The 17875-nt window shown below is 42.0% G+C and overlaps 2 protein-coding genes across 5 annotated transcripts in view; both read right to left on the bottom strand.

The window, feature by feature from the left end:
* Window positions 1-15615, bottom strand: part of LOC136864600 (juvenile hormone esterase) — a 48496-nt gene extending 32881 nt beyond the window's left edge. The window contains exon 1 of the mRNA XM_067141822.2: window positions 15507-15615. The gene's annotated coding sequence lies outside the window, so the exon portion shown is untranslated. The remainder of the gene's footprint in view (window positions 1-15506) is intronic.
* FER (tyrosine-protein kinase Fer) overlaps window positions 1-17875 on the bottom strand; it is a 751747-nt gene that overhangs the window by 231754 nt on the left and 502118 nt on the right. The gene's annotated exons all lie outside the window — the stretch shown is intronic.

The following is a 17875-nucleotide window of genomic DNA, read 5'->3' as shown; positions in this document are numbered from 1 at the left end:
CGCACTTCGCCTGGTCCCGTGGCACCTTGCATTCGGTGTGACGGTGTGGACCGCCACACCTACTTTCTTTCTTTCTTGCTTTCTTTTGTTTTGTTTGTTAGGGCTTTGCCATTCCTTTCCTTTTCTTAGGTTAGCATCAACACACTATTTCTGGTCACCAGTAACGATACTGGATGGGAATGCTCGATGTTCTCGAGCCAATCGATGACGAGCAAGCAAAAATGTACATATGGCAACCCGCTAATTTTTGTAGTTTTGGCTTAGAGCATGCGGTACCCATACACCCGGTTTCTGAATCTTGCCCACTGGATGTAAATGTCGCACGATGGTTGAATGGTCACTGTTCATCACATTTGTCAATTCTAGGCTACACTGACGTGTATCACGATGGAGGATGTTGGTGAGGCTAACAAAGAGAGAATTTAAGTGTTAGGGGGATTGTTGGTCCGTGTTTCAATGATTGGCTATAGAATAATCATGTTGGGGTGAAAAACATAATGTAATTTCAACGGGATATATAATGTCCGACTCGTTGGCTGAATGGTCAGCGTATTGGCCTTCGGTTCAGAGGGTCCCGGGTTCGATTCCCGGCCGGGTCAGGGATTTTAACCTTCGCTGGTTAATTCCATAGGCTCGGGGGCTGGGTGTTTGTGCTGTCCCCAACATCCCTGAAACTCACACACCACACATAACACTACCCTCCACCACAATAACACGCATATCCCTACACATGACAGATGCCGCACACCCTCATCGGAGGGTCTGCCTTACAAGGGCTGCACTCGGCTAGAAATAGCCACATGAAATTAATTATTAACGGGATATAATGACAAATTACCCTTCAATGGACTAAATTCTTTCTTTTGCATTGTGGATTAAGGTGTTAGTTTTCATCAAACCCCGAAGGTCTTCCTGAACGTGTAGTCTTACTTATACAAAAACAACCCTAATTAAAACGAGAAATCCATTTTCTTGCCGTGCTCTCTCCGATATCATTGTCCTCATGCATGGCGCAAATGCTTCTGTCCGCTTGCGTTGCATTCGCCCCTGTATTGAACTCAAAGAGATATGTCGGAAATGTTCGACTTTCTCCACTTGACACTCAGTTTTCTAACGTCCACAGCAACGCTCACTGTCTGCATAAATGAAAAATTCAATGCGTAACCTGAAGCTGAACACTTGCACTTCAAAACGAAAAATTATAATCGATAAACAAACGTCCGCCTCTGTGGTGTAGTGGTTAGCGCGATTAGCTGCCACCCCCGGAGGTCCGGGTTCGATTCTCGGCTCTGCCACGAAATTTGAAAAGTGGTACGAGGGCTGGAACGGGGTCCACTCAGCCTCGGGAGGTCAACTGAGTAGAGGTGGGTTCGATTCCCACCTCAGCCATCCTCGAAGTGGTTTTCCGTGGTTTCCCACTTCTCCTCCAGGCGAATGCCGGGATGGTACCTAACTTAAGGCCACGGCCGCTTCCTTCCCTCTTCCTTGCCTATCCCATCCGATCTTCCCATCCCTCCACAAGGCCCCTGTTCAGCATAGCAGGTGAGGCCCGCCTGGGCGAGGTACTGGTCATTCTCCCCAGTTGTATCCCACGACCAAGAGTCTGAAGCTCCAGGACACTGCCCTTGAGGCGGTAGAGGTGGGATCCCTCGCTGTGTCCGAGGGAAAAGCCGACCCAGGAGGGTAAACAGATGATGATGATGAAGATGATGATAAACAAACTCATAGCAACCGGAGTACCAACATGCAAAATAAAAATGCTATGGACTTATCCACCAGCCTAATACATTAGTGCCGATCTCTCAGAGCTTATGACGACTTAGCTTTTTTACACGGACAAGAAATGGATAATAATATTATGTCACTGCTTGTATATTTAAATTTCGATATTGTTTATCATTTCATTCCACATTCTTTCACTTCAAGAAAAACAATGTTCACTATTCTTTTGTTAAGTTTGTAGTGCTTCGTACTTCAAGAAAAAGACTTTCATTTCTGATGACGTGTTCTACACAAGACTAATTTTTTTTTTAACTTTCGTGCTATTAGCACACTCATATAAAACATTTCAAAACAAATATTTGTACATGTAACCGGCCAAAGAGTCCCATTGTTGGACTGGTGGCCCGCTCCCCTAACGGGGAGAATGAAACAACTATTTGAATGTTTAAAAAAATAGTGCCGATACTAGATAACTATGCCTTTACTGGCAGGACCTAGTGTTTAGAGTGCACTATGTCTTCTGGTATAGGCTAGAGTAATTTTGTTACTTTCATTGACCTGTCATAGTCTTATCCTTGGCTCTGATAATATGAAAGTGACTGAGGTATGAGCGATGCTAATAATGCCATTCCTTCTGCAGTCAGTCCCTGCTATGAATGGTGTGAAAATGTTGCTCATAGGGTCAGTTGATGCATGCATTTCAGTGGGCTTGGCAGACTGATATGTAATAGCAACTTCTGGCTTGGTGAGGAAAGCAATGGGAAACTACCTCACTCCTCATTTCCCTAGTACGCCTTTTCAGTGAAGCCTAGGCCATCTATGATAGCTGATGGCGGAGCTGTTGAGGATCCAACCAGCCTTCGGGTTTGACGACTGAACAACACTAGATAACTGGGAAAAGGTCATGAATAATAATAATAATAATAATAATAATAATAATAATAATAATAATAATAATAATAATAATAATGACAGTAATAGAATAGCTAAAACGGATCTCGGATTTTAAAAATGCAATAGCACCACGACTTGCATGCAGAAAGCCTATCCGAACTAGGCCTAAACACTGAACATATGCTGGACAGAAACGCATTCAGAAAGATTGTCAACACACACAGGGAGTTCCAGAAACCGGAGAAAAAGCAGCCGAACCTGACAAAATGACAGAGAGAGGCCAGAAGTCAAAACGTGAAGAAGTTTTGGGAGTGGTAGAGACAGGAAGCAGAAAAGCATAAGCTAAACGTGGTCCATAGATGGTCCAAACGGAAAGAAGATGAAGAAGAAGAAGAAGAATGAACATGGGCGAGATAGCCGAGTGGCTTCATCACTGGATTCTCACCAACGCGGCCATGGTTCGAATTTAGATTAATACATATGGTATTTCTGAAATTAAAAGTCACGTCCCTGCAGTTCGGATTCCACATAAAACTGGAGGTCTCGTGGCTATAGGGTATACCCGATATCAGCAGTCGCGTAAAACTACGAACTTACTTTGTTTAATACATATTTGCAGTAATAACAACCAACCATAATTTCTGTAATATTCAAAAGCTGACAATTAAACTCCTAACACTCTGAGTTACATCATTTATCACAAAGGCTTATGAAGCGCAAACTCAGTCCTGACTTACCTTCGTACTTTGATCGGCGCTAAATAATGAGTATTTGTTCAGAAAGATAACACTAGGAGTCTCACCAGTAATTCCATCTTACATAATGTACCTACCTCCTACCATCATTGGTCCAACTGCGCTTTGCTAATAAACTTACATTGTAATATAATAATTAATGTTTCTGTTTTTACGTTCCACTAACTACTTTCACGGTTTTCGGAGACGCCGAGATACCAGAATGTTGTTCCGCAGTAGTTCTTTTACGTGCCAGTAAATCTACAGATACAAGGCTGGCACATTTGGGCACCTTCAATAACCACCGTACAGAGCCAGACTTCGAGAAATTTTGTTAAGCTGTTTTCCCGTGATATTGTGATAAACAGATTATTCTCCTTGGTCGCGGTTGGATTCGAACCTCGTGACTCTACACGCAATTCGGTGGATAAGCGCCGTGCACTGGTATGAACATCGTACTGGTGGCGCCGCGCTTATGTCTCCATTCCTATCTAACAACAGGACAATGCTGACTGCATTCATTCATCAGTTATTTGTGACATAGAAATTACAGGTGGCTTCCTGCCGATAAAAGCCTGTAATATTAGTAAGAAAGGATTAATAAAATGAAGAAATGTGTGTGTTAGTGAACACTGCTAAGCCAAAACCCAAAATTAGCCGTTCTAGACGCGAACATCATTAAAGTTTTAATACGATGTTGTACGATGCACATCAAAAATCTGTTTTTCAATTTTATTAAAGATATGAGCAGACGGTATTCTTTACTTACCTTGCTGTATGACTGTGTTTTAATGTGAATCAATTTTAACCTAGTTATTAGGGGCCTTAGAACAACAATTATCAGCATCAATTTTAATAGCAGACTGAAAATCAAAAACGTCAGTCCCATTAAGTCTCTTAGTTCTCTCTCACCTGCTATTAGAGCCTTGTATTTCATTAAGAATTTCATCTGGTCCACAGCTCTTCTCGTAACATTTCTTACGCGATTTCAGTTCGGCATGTAATGTATACACAATTCACACCCACTAATAAATTGTGCAAGAGAAACGAAATCGTACTCACTTGCATCTATCTGTGTAGCGACTTAATTTTTTGTACAGGTGGTTGCAATGGTGATTGGGTTTTTTTGCTAGTTGCTTTACGTCGCACCGACATAGATACGTCTTATGGCGATGATGGGACAGGGAAGGAAGCGGCCGTGGCCTTAATTAAGGTACAGCCCCAGCATTTGCCTAGTGTGAAAATGGGAAACCACGGAAAACCATTTTCAGGGCTGCCGACAGTGGGGTTCGAACCTACTATCTCCCGAATACTGGATACTGGCCGCACATAAGCGACTGCAGCTATCGAGCTCGGTGGTGATTGTTTTATCAGGAAGTACAACTGGGCAACAACACACTATTAACACTAATCAGGGGGTAAATAGGAGCGAGTTGGTCGTGCAGTTAGGGTTGCGCAGCTGTGAGGTTGCATTCGGGAGATAGTAGGTTCGAATCCTACCGTCGGCAGCCCTGATAATGGTTTTCCGTGGTTTCGCATTTTCGCACACGGCAAATGCTGGGGCTATAACCTGAATTAAGGCCACGGTCCTAAATAGGGAAAGATTGGAAGGGGCCCGACGCTTCGACAAATGAAGGTCCTGTCAAAGAAAGACAAGGGCCACGAATTGCATGAAAATGGAAGACTCCCTAGGCCTCGGGGTCGGGAAAGAATAAGAGTTGACCAAAGAAGGTCGATGAAAGTGTAGAGCCTCGTGCAGGTATGTGGAAGCAATGCGAGGACTCAGTTAAGGGCCCCGTGGTCACCATCACACGCTCCCGAATTAAGAGTCCTCGGTAGATACCTCTTGCGACATGCAGGGGTAACCGTGGGTGTTAGTCTACCGCCCCCACCCACAGGGGGAGAGAGGGTGACAGGGAAAGCGCGTCTATGGACTGGACCGCCATTCTCAATGCATGCATGGCAACGGTGCATGAAGTTCTGCCGCACTCTTTCAAAGTTCCCTGGTGTCTATTGTACCAGGAGACAGGCAGCTTGGACCCTAGCAAGCAGGTCTTCACCCGTTTTTACGGGGGTTTCATACACCAACGACTTGACGTAAACCCAGAGGAATAAGCTCAGAGGTGTGATATCCTACGATCGCGCTGGCCATGGGACAGGACCTCCCATTCCAATCCAACGATGAGGAAACGTGTTGTTCAGGTGCTTGCGGATATGAACATCTAAGTGGGCTGGTGCACAATCATGTTGAAACCACGTCCTTTCGCGGACAACAAGGGGTACAGTCTCCAGGAACTGTGGCAGCACATCTGGCAGGAACACCAGGTAACGTGGACCTGTCAAAGGGGAGGCATGAAATAAGGTCCTATTAGAGGATCTTGGACAATGCCCGCCCATATGTTGAAAGAGAATCGTTGTTGGTGGCCATCGATGTGGGTGGCCGTGGGGATTGTCCTCACTCCAGACGTGGCTGTTGCAGTTGTTGAAAACACCATAACGGGTGAATGAGGCCTGTACAAAATTCGGCACTACAGCACTGCGGTGGATAATCAATTGACAGAAGGGAACGCGGGTCCCTAAATCAGTTCGTACCAGTGTTTGTATGCGTTCTTTATGATAGGGGTGTAATACCTGTTCCGCCAGTACTCTTCACTCTCGTTTGCAGTATGCGTTTCACGGACAAGTTGACGGGTGCTTATTGCTGGGTGGTCGACCACACGATCCAACAACATCTCCTCAAAGTCTGGTGTTTGGACATGTCTTTGATGGGAACCTTGGCCGGCTCTCTGTGGCGTGAACGTCCCCGTCTCTCGTAAGGTGGTATCCACGGAGATAAACTTCTTCCAATTAGGATGACGCTTGTTGGGAAAGCATTCTATGTCCATTCATGCTGCTTTACGGGTACTACATCTTGCCGCACCGTACATTAAATGCATGCCTGCCAACTCTCGTGACGATTAACGTTCCATCTTTGACCACGCGTCATGCACTGTACACAGTAACACACCTCACCATGGACACATAACAAGGTGTCTGATGCAATGGACAACTGGCACCAGGGGTAGTGGTGTACGTGCGGCACAGATTAACGCACCGGTGCGATGCATGCGGTCGTCACATGACACACGTGCTATAAGTTGTGTTCAGTACGTCTGTTTAGCGGTCAGGGATCATCCGCTGCTTGTTCCAGTGTACGTTGTTGAGCTACGTTGTTGTTATGCGGTATACGCTGTGTATGTCCATAAAACGATAAATATGTATTTCCGACCATTGGTTCCCTATCTCAATATAATCGGTTGCGGTCCCACTATCACCTGTTTCAATTTTACCCACAAGGTTTGAAACATCCTGTATGATTCAAGCCGTCCCCGGCGTGCCGCACTGCCGCCACCAGAGGAACATGCACAGTATCTTCACGAACACTCCACCACAGTGTTGCCAACTTTACAGGTAAGTCGTTAAATCTAGAGGATTAATAATAAGAATGTTACTTTACGTCCCAATGAGCACTTTGACGGTTTTTGGAGACGCCAAGATGCCAGAATTTAGTCCCGCAGGAGTTCTTTTACGTGCCAGTAAATCTACCGACAAAGGGTGACGTATCTGAGCACCTTTAAGTACCATCGGACTGAGCCAAGATCGAACCTGCCAAGTTGGGATCAGAATGCCAGCGTCTCAACCGTATGAGCCACTCAACCTGGCAGATCTGGAGGATTCTGGTTGTCATCTGACGACAAAGTTCTCTATAGCGACGAGTGACTATTCTTGTGATGTTAATACCAATTTTGGCGGGGTTCGTCTTTTATCAGATTTTGGGTACCAGATAAAGTCTTTTAGTCGAAAACATAAGTGCTGTGTGTAACTCACAACAAAACTTTTGAAAGAACTGTCATGAAGAGAGTAATTTCAAAGTGTTGAAGAAAATGACGTTGCTCTCAATAAACAACTCCTAAATTCTGTCGAAAAGCACATTTTTCGATTTAGATGAGTAAGTGGTTACATTTCTTCGTAAATTAGTTCCAGTGATGCTCATTCGCAGAACTTGAACATAATGAAATGGAATAATCTTTCAAATAATCCGATTTCTGAACAGAAGTTATGGATAGAAAGATACAGTATAATGAATGACCGGGAATAACCTTCTCAAAGAACTAGCTTATTTTACTCTCCACTTTACCTGACACACGCAAATATTGAAACTGAGGGACTGAGGGAACTCAGAAAAGTAAAAATTTAGAAATTGATTGCAATTTGTAAGAGTTGCATTGAAAGTACCATATTGAGTAAAGCCCGTTTCTCTCACGAACTGCCTACGGTACTGGTATGTAATTTCTGTTATGAACTCTTGATTTATTGTGAAGATGTTCCCTTTTTACCGAATTTCAGTTTCTTATGTTTTTATATTATATGTGATATCAGCAAACTGTTTATACTTTAGCGACTTTCTAGCGATATTTGATCTGATTTTTAGCGACTTATAAGCATTGTGTGGATGGCTACACTACTCTGCCATGCATCGCGATCTTCTGCAGGTTGCATTCTCTTTTCAAGTGGCAGATTCCTCAAACTGTTTATCTGGTCAATGTACCGGTTTGGTGAATGTCTCTCTGTCGTTTTCCATCAACTTTGCCATGGATAAGCTGCTTCTCAATGTCATCTCACCGCATGACATGGCCGAAAAATACAAATATTTACCTTTGGAAGTTCAGAAGCAGACGTGCGTTAGGACCAATTCTTAGTTCATTTGGAATTAATTCATTCATTATTGTTGCTACCCATGATATTCGTAACATTCTGCGATTGCAAGTAATGTCGAAGGCCTTGATTCTCCTATGATGTGCAGCATTTATAATCTAGGACTCAGAGCCATAAGTAGGTAGAGATAGGAAATATCGAAAGCTTAAATATGATGGTGATGATGATGATGATGCTTGTTGTTTAAAGGGGCTTAACATCCAGGTCATCGGCCCCTAAAGCTTGAATCAGTCGCTTCCTTGATCCCTTGGTGATGATCGTTCCTTTACTGAAAATGCAAACTCCTCGGTAGACTGAAGACTGACAAAAAATGAACTAAATTTATTTTCGACTTTTGTATACATAATCCGGGTAAATACGAAGTACAAGGCAACATTTTGATGTGTACACACAAAATTATTGAATTTATACAAAAAAACGAAACTTATTCTTATTAAACGAGTCCTGACACGTGATCCTTCGCCCAACTGGCAACAATGCAGCATGGTTCATGATTCATTGAGTATTTCCAATGGAATGCCCTTCAAAATGGTAAAGACATAAAGTTTGATAAAATCCTCTATTGTCTGGAGAACCTGGAAATCAAGTTGTTCTTTACGTCGCATCGACACAGATAGGTCTTATGGCGACAATGGGACATGGAAGGGCTAGGAGTGGGAAGGAATCGGCCGTGGCCTTACTTAATGTCCAGCCCCAGCATTTGCCTGGTGCGAAAATGGGAAGCCACGAAAAACCATTCTCAGGGCTGCCGACAGTAGGGTTCGAACCCACTATCTCCTGAATACTGGATACAGGTCGCACTTAATCGACTGCAGTTATCGAGCTCCGTGAACCTGGAAATCAAACATTTGACCATAGGGCAACATTTTGATCAGTTTTGTGATGTTCATAAACGTAAGTTAGCATGTCTGGGGTAGATCAAAATTTAACTCTGTGGTGTGAATTTTTCAACAAAATAACCTTCAGAAATGTAATTTAGTAAACTACCTAAAATATGTCAGTATCACTCTGCAGTTTCAAGCATTAATGCAATGACTGAAAGGATGTTCTCTCTAATCAATTTTTTACTTAGTAGACAAAAGAAATAAATCGCTTGTTAACACAATCAGTTAATGGATCATTGTGATAAAACATACTAGCTTGTGAATAATTTTACGAGAACACAATCCTGTTCTGTGGACAAGTAACCAAAACAGCTTCAACATCGTCCACACAATCTTAAGGTAATCTGTTCTGAAAATAAATAAAAATTAGACTAAATAATTTCTCCTGCTTTATAGAAAAAACTAAAATCAGAAGTCCCACATTTTCTGAAAACAATATACCGTACCGTATTTGAAAATTCTGAAATCGTAATCGCAAACTGGAGAATGATATTGTATTGCAACCTGTTTGAAACGAGTAGTTCTATTTACTGCTAATGGGACTTTCACAAAGAAACGGCCGTTTGCAAGATCTTTGCTAAATGAACAAGTCGAAAGATAATGAAAGATCGACATTCGCTGCCAACAAAATATCTGGCACCCAATTGTTAGTTAAGGTAGTTGCAGACACATTCACTTTGTAATGTAAATGGCTAGAGAAAATGCATCCAAGACAGTAGCGGCCCATGAAATTCGGTGATGGAGGTTTACATATTTAATGTTAGAAATATCTATATATTAAAAGATAATTTTAAAAAATGCTATTTGTTCGGTAGGGGCTGCCTGGTCGAGGCGGTAAAGGCGTGCTCGGTTCTCCCGGAAGGACGTGGGTTCGAATCCCCGTCAGGAAGTCGGAAAATGTAAGAAACGAGGTTTCAACTTCCGGAGGTGCATATGGCCTTGAGGTTCACTCAGCCTACAACAAAAATGAGTACCAGGTTAATTCCTGGGGGCAAAGGCGGCCGGGCGTAGATCTAACCACTCTACCCCATCACGTGCCGAGGTTAACAATGGTGGAAGCCTTTACCTTCCACTCTTCATGGCCTATTGCCTGCATTTGTTCGGGGCGTCGACCCATGGGCGTTCCAGGAAGAAGAAGCGTTGGCCGAAGAAGAATATCCTGGCTTAAGAACATCAGAACGTGGACCTCTAAAACATCTACAGAGCTTTTTCGAGCCGCAAGTGACAGGACGAGCACAGCCAAGATGGTTGCCAACATCCGGAACGGATAGGAACCAGAAGAAGAAGAATCATGAGACATTGGTAGGTCTCTAAGTTCAGCCAACTTTTAATAATCATAAATGAAAATCATTAAATGATCACTCCAATAACTGCAGGAGAAGGTTTACCCTAACCCGCAATACACTCTGTACTTAGCGGGTTGCTAAGCGACTAATACTTTATTAATATTCTGATATATGTGCTTTTCATTATGAGTAATGCCACTGCATGCAGCCATGTTTGATTTCTACCTGTCAAGTCAGAGAGTATACACTTCTTCTGATCACGGAAGAATACTACTGCCTGCTGGATACTATCTGATTCTCTAACCTTTCCCAGCTTCCAAATATGTTCAACAGATGGCAGAGCGTTCCTGATAACTTACATGCTGCTAAGAGAAAAAAGTCCATATACAAACATACCCCATCGACGTACGCCTTAGAGATTAACTGGGAGCACCTATCGAAGGATAACCTAGCTACACTAGAAAGTGAAGGCCATGTATAAAAAGTTCTCTGCCTGATAAAAAACGCTCCTTCGAGATTCACCTATGAGCTCACACGATAACCGTTGTAAATGGAACTGCGATTAAAAATATCATTGCCTTCCACGATACAATGTCAAGATTTTATCAGGAACTGCAGGATGAATACCGGTAGGGAATATATAGATTTTTTTTTTCAAAAAGACAGCATGATGTCGCCAGAATGGATGAATTCTGACTACGAACTGAAGCATAACGTAACGCGCTTCTTATTAAATGTTCAATAAAACCATTGAAAAGGGCAGGCAAAATAATATGGCTACGACAGGCATAGCAAGACGAGTTATCTGACCTGTTTATAACAAATGCTGCGGAGCGGTACGGGTCCTCTAGTATACCATTAATAAAGCAATTTTCCTTGGATGACTAATTCCGACATCAAATCAACATAATATCAGATCATAAGGATGCAATAGGCACTCATCTAAGCTTAAAATGTGGAAGTGGGAGGGGGGCCTTCAAAAAGCCTTGATTTCAAGCTTTTTTTTCTAATAGAAAAATTGAAAAGTTCGTTTCCTAGAGAAGACTAACAATGTTTTCCGCCGTTGTAAAGCACATGCTTTAGCTGTCACTATTAGCGGTGGTGGTGATTACTGTTTTAAGAGGAAATACAACTGGACAACCAAACCACCCTCTATTAACACTAATCACTAATCAGAGAGACAAAATGGAAGGGAAAAATTAAGACATCGGCCAAAGAAAGACAAGGGCCACGAAGGGCGTAAAAATGAAAGAGCGCCAGGGTCGGGAAAGAACAAGAGTTGACCAAGGGAGGTCGGATAGGATAGATGCAAGTGAAGAGCCTGGCACAAGTGGAAACAATGCCTGGACTCAGCTAAGGATCCTGTAATCAGCAACCCACGCTCCCTAGTCGAGAGCCCCTGGGACCCCTTTTATGTCACCTCTTACGACAGGCAGGGATTACCGTGAGTGTTATTCTACCACCCCCACCCTAACCCCACTCACAGGGGTAGCTGTAACATACGTAAAACGTTCGCAATAACACCGGTTTCCAAATAAACACAAAGGGCACCGCAAGAAAGTAACTTGTAATTATTAAAACAATTTTCATAGAAATCAAAGACCAATTCTCCCCCTACCCCATCCTGCTTTAATGTGAATAACGAGAACTTTGACAGAGATGGAGGAACATGAGCCACTACTTTCTGTTGAGACTTCTGCTTTAAACACCTGGTGGCTACTTTAGTAGCATTCGATGGTTCACTCAGCAGGATGTAAACTCGTGTCCTCATCCTGAGTTGGTGCAGCTCTTTTCAAGCACTCATGCCCTCTCGGCAGCTAATAGTGCTAATCCAAGACCGACTCCAATCCTCAGACCGTAATATAAAAAAAACATGGCGGCCGAAGTAGCCGGATTGCTGGTATTGGCTAACATGAAAATATCACGTAGGCCTACATATTATATAAACGGCCGTAAATTACCATGATAAATATAACATCATAGGGGAAATCAGTTTTACAAGTATGAAAACGCTTCGCCAACAAGAATAGCATATATTCTACTAGAAAAGAGACCAACAAGCTGATTATTTAGAAATTTCAATTCGTCAAATAACGCATTTTCTTAGATTTCACTTCGCTGGATAGATGAAAATACATGATAAAACTGTTGAAATGGTACTTCTAACATCATTTTGAATGTTTCAAAATAAATTCTTTCCTTCTTGATCTGTTTACCCTCCAGGGATGGCTTTTTCCTCGGACTCAGCGAGGGATACCACATCTACCGCCTCAAGGGCAGTGTTCTGGAGCTTCAGACTCTGGGTCGGGGATACAACTGGGGAGGATAGCCAGTGCCTCGCCCATACGACCTCACCTGCTATGCTGAACAGGGGCCTTGCGGGGAAATGGGAAGACTGGAAATGATAGACAAGGAAGAGGGAAGGAAGCGACCGTGGCCTTAAGTTAGATACCATCCCGGCATTTTCCTGGAGGAGAAGTGGGAAACCACGGAAAACCACTTCCAGGATGGCTGAGTTGGGAATAGAACCTACCTCTACTCAGTTGACCTCCCGGGGATGAGTGGACCCCGTTCCAACCCTCGTACCCCTTTTCAAATTTCGTGGCAGAGCCGGGAATCGAACCCGGGCCTCCGGGCGTGACAGCTAATCACACTAACCACTACACCACAGAGGCGGACTTCAAAATAAATTAAGGTACGAAATTCCTCGATTTATCCGCTCTCGTGAGAACTGTGAAACAAAATTTGTTGCCTTAGTTTTGAAGTGGTGGACAATTCCTTAAATTCAGTACCCAACGTATAGGAAGTACGCCCGAAATAATAATGTTATTGGCTTTACGTCCCACTTACTACATTTGTTACGGTTTTCGGAGACGTCGAAGTGCCGAAACTTAGTCCTGCAGTAGTTCTTTTTCATGCCAGTATATCTACCAACACGAGGCCGACGTATTTGAGCACCATCAAATACCACCGGACTGAGCCAGGATCGAATCTGCCAACTTGGGGTCAGAAGGCCAGCGCCTTAACCGTCTAAGTCACTCAGCCCAAGTACACCCGAAATGATTATGTTAACCCAATGAACGGCCCTGCTATTGTTAGCATAATGTTCACATATGGCATAATATCACTTCACACAAAGTTAGTAACCTTAGTAATGAAACGTTCAGACACTAAAGATATAATAGGTTTTTACCCAATAAAGAACATGAGTGCAAAAACTCTATTGACTAAACATTGATATTTAACCACATGCACGAGCTTCAGTTCGGTGCAGTCTGCTTGATAACAGATAACCACAGCATGAATCGGAAGGTGTTGGTAGAGTAAAACCTACGTTACCAACTCAGCTAATCCCTCAGGTCACTATATCTTCTGTGTAACAGTATACAGATTGCTCCAACTGTCACACTTATAAGTTTTGATATACCGGTACTCCAAGATCCAGCCAAATATTTCCGCAGGCAATGCACAGATTATTGTAAAATAAACTTGCATCTAAATCACTCGACACTTTGAAGCACATAGACACTGACGGAATAACACAGTATCAATTGTATTCTATCTAAATTAATTTTTTCTAGGAACACGAATAGTTTGGAAGTAGATAAAGGGCTTCCATAACCTCAGACTTATTCTCAAAATGATGTATGCACGCTACAGTTTTGTAATGGACTTCAAAATAATCACAATGTATATTCCTAATCCATTTCTATCATAATGATCTATTCCCTAGGAAACTTAAGAATAGTTGTATGAGAGGCACTGCCATAGTTAGACTAAAACCTGGTCCACCTAGTGCACTCATGTTCTTTAATGGGCATAAACATGATCAAAACAAGCACATTCTCACATTACTGCGTATAATTACAAATCGTATATGCCCACTGACTCATATAAATACACTAGCTTACTTTATTCTACAAAGAAACTAACATTTATCGCCAACATTAGTAAAATTACACAGACTAGCCTACAGACGATAACAACAAACCAAAACAAACCCAGATTTCCAACAATTCCGGCTACTCGATTCGCCATCTTTGAGCGATCGAGAGTAGCATTAAAGTCTGAGGATTGGAGTTGGTCTTGGCTAATCATTACGCTACGGAGTAGAGATAGGTAATTTGATTCATTTAGAAGAACCGATTCATTTGAAACGATTCACCAAAGTGATTCGTTCATTTGATTCGTTCATTCGATTACCACGTGACGGAGAGCCGAAAGCGAAACCATGGACTCAGTTGAACCATTCCGTTATGTTCTTTATAACTGCTACTGCTTTGCAAGTTTACAAGTTACAAGAAGTGAAATGTTCAAGGGAATGGATAGCATTTTAACAAGAGTAATATCATTTTTAGAGGTTACCGTCGAAAAATGCTACACAACTGTCCGACTAATCCTTTCCAAACTTAAGTAGCTACCATTCGAAACTATAAGACAATCGAATTTGAAATTTATACTAGATATCAACATTTTTGTGGCCTTGTTCCACACGTTAGTTCACAGTAGTTCAAGAGAACGAGAACGGAAACGTGAACCTTAAAGTAAACTTAACCTAACATTTCGCATTGAGCTGGAAGTTGAGTGTATATTATATTTCCGTTATGTGTGTGACTTGAAACGACGTGATAATTTCTTATTTAAAAATATATATTTTTTCAGTAAGGTTAGGATAGGAGTATTTGACTTGTGAACCGGACTTTTAGTTCAGGTTAAATAAAAAATAACAGAGTTGTCATTGATTCAAAAATGGTGCATACCCTATTTGGCGATGTGAATCAGAACGATCGAGGGACCAAGGAACGAGTTGCGGCTGTCATCTCTCGATTCACAAACGAGTCGATTCATTTCGTTCTCTGAATCATGATTCTATCGTTCAGTGCAATGATTAGTTCATTATGAATCTCTCGTTCAGAATCTCCCCAACTCTACTACGGAGGCATTCAACAGAATAAACTCACAGATGCGTGTATTCCACCGAATGAGCTGGTTGTAGCTCTCTTATACGCATTTTTTAAGCCAAAACAGCCCAATAACTCTTGGGAAAAGAATAATCAGGAAAGTAATGGCTTCTTGGTACAACGGGTTCAGTGAACCATTAAACCTAATGAGAAGCCACGCCCGATCCAGCGCTAAGGAAAATGAGTATGGATGACGGGTGGCATTACGGAAAGGGTTTAACTGCTAAGTTGTGGCGAGCTTAAATCTTTTAGAATGTGAAAATACAGTACCTGTGGATTCCAAGCTGCGAATCACATCTCCAAGAATACAGACCAGATAGGCGCTCAGCAGACCGCCTGATATGACTAGTTAGATAAAGCGCGGTTAACCTTGGCTTCATCTCAGCTTGGAGGGGGAGGAGGAGAGTGAAGGATGAGGTAGGGCAGGCTTGTTGATATGGACAAAGCACCAGAGAGACTAATGTCAAGGTCGGAGAGCCACCGAATGTGGCCACTGATAGGCAGATATAAGGGATAATAAACATGAAAGAAATCCAAAGTTTGAACGCGTTAGAAGCTACTGGCTGCAATATTATTTTTCAAAGGCAAAGGCAGCAAGCAAGCAAGCTTATACTTTCACGTGATTGTTGATATAGGTCCTAGTGATCATAGCTACACAACCTTTAGTTACGTGGAATCCGAACCACAAGAACGTACTTTTCCATTTCAAATATCCCACATGTATTGGCTGGGATTCGAACCGTGATCACTTTGGTGAGAAGCCAGTGGCTATGTCACTCTGCTATTACATCTTTGTTATCTTGGGAACAGGTCAACGATAAGCTTACTGCACCACCACAAGGTGGTTCCAAATGCCGAAAACCTGATCAAAAGTTCCTAAAACCAGGTTTCAATTTGGGGACTTTTAAGACCCTAAATAGTAGGGTTGGTACCTGCAGCGTCAGAAATAACGAAATGGCATATGGCTTTTAGTGCCGGGAGTGTCCGAGGACAAGTTCGGCTCGCCATATGCAGGTCTTTTGATGTGACTCCCGTAGACGACCTGCGCGTCGTGATGAGGATGAAATGATGATGAAGACGACACATACACCCAGCCCTCGTGCCAGCGAAATTAACCAATTAAGGATAAAATTCCCGACCCTGCCGGGAATCGAACCCGGGACCCCTGTGATCAAAGGCCAGCACGCTAACCATTTAACCATGGAGCTGGACACGTTCGAAAGAAGCATGCGATTTTCATAACCTCATGCAGAGTCGTTTCGATTGCAGCATGTAGAAGGCTGCAATTAACTCTATGCTCGACAGCGTTGAATGTTGTGCCTGCAAGTTATTACGACTGATTGTATCACAGAAAGAACTATTGAAAGTACGTATTTTTATACATAGTAAACAAAGTATCATTTAATGCAATTGTTATTACACTATTTAAACAATTAAAATAGCGGAAAAATTGTAGGTAATCAAAGTTTCATAATGTATAAGTTAAAAGTCCCGCAAGATCCTGCCATAATTTTAATATTCCCTGCTTCTGATTTAATTGTTTTATAAATTACACAAAGAACCGGGTGCCCATTCTTGCTCATTGTTTTAATCCTAATTTTTCTTTGGAAAAACTGTATTTTACCTTATTCGAGATATTAGGTACACTGTTTTTAATCTTTGTCTTCATTATCATTATATATATATTAAACATTATTATGTAATTATTATAGCCTATTTTATATTTTATGCAATCAAATTAATTTTTGACCACTTTTATTTGTATTAATCCTTTAAATAAGTAAATGAATAAATTAATGAATTGAACAATTTATAATGTTACCAATGTCCGACTCATTGGCTGAATGCTCAGCGTTGAGGCTTTCGGTTCAGAGGATACCGGGTTCGATTCCCTGCCGGGTCGGGAATTTTAATCGCATCTGATTAATTCTTCTGACCCGGAGACTGGGTTTTTGTGTTTGTTCCAACACTTCCCTCGTCATATCAGACAACACACTTCACTACCAACCACCACAGAAACGGGCAATAGTGATTACATCCCTCCATATAGCGTTGACGTCAGAAGGACGGCCAAATCCACATGTGCGACACAGTTCGCATCCGCGACCCCACAGATCTGGGAAAAGCGGTAGAAAAAGAAGATACTATGTTACCAATCCAAACAGTTTAAACATTGATGCATGGTTTTTTTTTTTTTTTCCCAGAAAGTTGTAAGAAAAGGGCGAAAAAATGTCTCTCAGTGGAAGAGATATATTTCTTCATATTAAAGACAAGGTTAACTCTGAAAACAATGTTCTTTTAAAACTAATCGAGAACCATTTGTCTAATATTAACAAACCACTTTTTATTCTGAGAGCGACAAGGCTGAGTTAAGGAAGTTATTCAACAAATTCAGAACGAAATTACAACAATGTAACAGAATTCACGCCAGGTTCTTGACAACAAACGGATTGTGGCTTGACGTTGTCATTGATTTCACCGAATATATGCTTTGCGAACATTGGAAATCATGAGGTCTTTTGATGCAGTCTTTTTATTGTCTTTAGCTTTTCTTTCGTGATAGTCGAGATATTTTCGATCTGGATGAGGTTAAGAGAATGTCCTAGCCAGACAAGATCTTTTGATGTGTCTCATAACTT

The sequence above is a fragment of the Anabrus simplex genome, chromosome 1 (assembly GCF_040414725.1).
Source record: "Anabrus simplex isolate iqAnaSimp1 chromosome 1, ASM4041472v1, whole genome shotgun sequence".
Taxonomy (NCBI): domain Eukaryota; kingdom Metazoa; phylum Arthropoda; class Insecta; order Orthoptera; family Tettigoniidae; genus Anabrus; species Anabrus simplex.
Note: the sequence above shows the minus strand (reverse complement) of the source record. Positions and strands in the feature narration are given on the sequence as shown.